General features: G+C 39.0%; 1 protein-coding gene across 1 annotated transcript in view; it reads right to left on the bottom strand.

Annotated features, from left to right (window-relative positions):
- The window catches only part of LOC116393502 (unconventional myosin-VI-like), a 19044-nt gene that overhangs the window by 12279 nt on the left and 5660 nt on the right, over nucleotides 1-1105 (bottom strand). The window lies entirely within an intron of this gene.

Below are 1105 nucleotides of genomic sequence, written 5' to 3'. Positions count from 1 at the left end.
GAAAGAGGAATTAAGTGAAGGAAAGGAGAGTTAAGGGAAGGAAAGGATCGTGAATCGTCAAGTAAAATAGATCAAACAAGTAAAACTAAGAATCTATTTGTCGACGAGTCTTCTCAGAGTGAAAGAAGATTATTTGAGTTTCATGAGATCAGTTATCTGTGGAGCTCATTTTAATGATTCATATCCTCCTGGTAGTTTAATCTATAACTATACATCATCATTTATTAGTTGATTTATATTCTGTATTAATAATCTAATATCTGTGAACTAAAGATGTCAAATAAATAGTATAAAATGGAAATACTCAAGTGAAGTACCTCAGAACCGTACTTAAGTACAGTACTTAATAATTCCTCCACAGTCTATACTGTTTACTTTGCTACATAGTTTTAAACATGATATCTTATGAAGTACTTTGTATTGTAGAAGTTAACCCGAGGTTCCCAAACCTTTTGTTGTGAGACTTTCTAATAAATGTCATATTTCAGATAAGCTCCAACAAACAAACACACATTTACCCTCTAAACAAACAGAACAAATCACCCACTGAAGCAAACCGCTCCTTTAATGAGAGCTGCAGCGCTCTGAGTGTTAACGCGACCTCACACTTTACTCTCTTATCCAACAACGAGGTGACGTACAGTCGCCTCGTTCATGCTGCACATTCTCAGCCCAAAGCGGACGCATTCCACAACGCTGTGAGGACAGAAGAGGAGGAGGAAGAGGAGGACGAGACCAATCAGGAAAGAACAGAAGCTAAACTCTGTTCCCACTTTCATCACCAGTAAGGAGAGAAACAGCAACCGGGTGCAGTTTGTTCCAAGTGGCTGTTAAACGTGCACCGCCGTCTTTGCTCTAAATTCTCAAGTTTTTTAAGTTATAACTTCTATTTTAAAGGCATTCTTGGCATTTCTTGTCAAAAGAGCTGAAGAAGTGAACTCCTCTCTCCACATGTGAGTCACATACTCAGCGTCAAACTGCAGTTCCTCAAACGGCCACTTGAGGCTCTAAAAGCGAGTGACTCCCCATCAGGCTCGTTTAAATGTTTGGTCTAAAAACGCGTAAAAAACCGACCATGTCGCTTTTTAAATGTTATCCAATGAGC

Source organism: Anarrhichthys ocellatus, unplaced genomic scaffold (genome assembly GCF_004355925.1).
Source record: "Anarrhichthys ocellatus isolate YVR2014 unplaced genomic scaffold, GSC_Weel_1.0 scaffold34, whole genome shotgun sequence".
Classification (NCBI taxonomy): domain Eukaryota; kingdom Metazoa; phylum Chordata; class Actinopteri; order Perciformes; family Anarhichadidae; genus Anarrhichthys; species Anarrhichthys ocellatus.
This window is presented reverse-complemented; position numbering and strand designations above follow the sequence as displayed.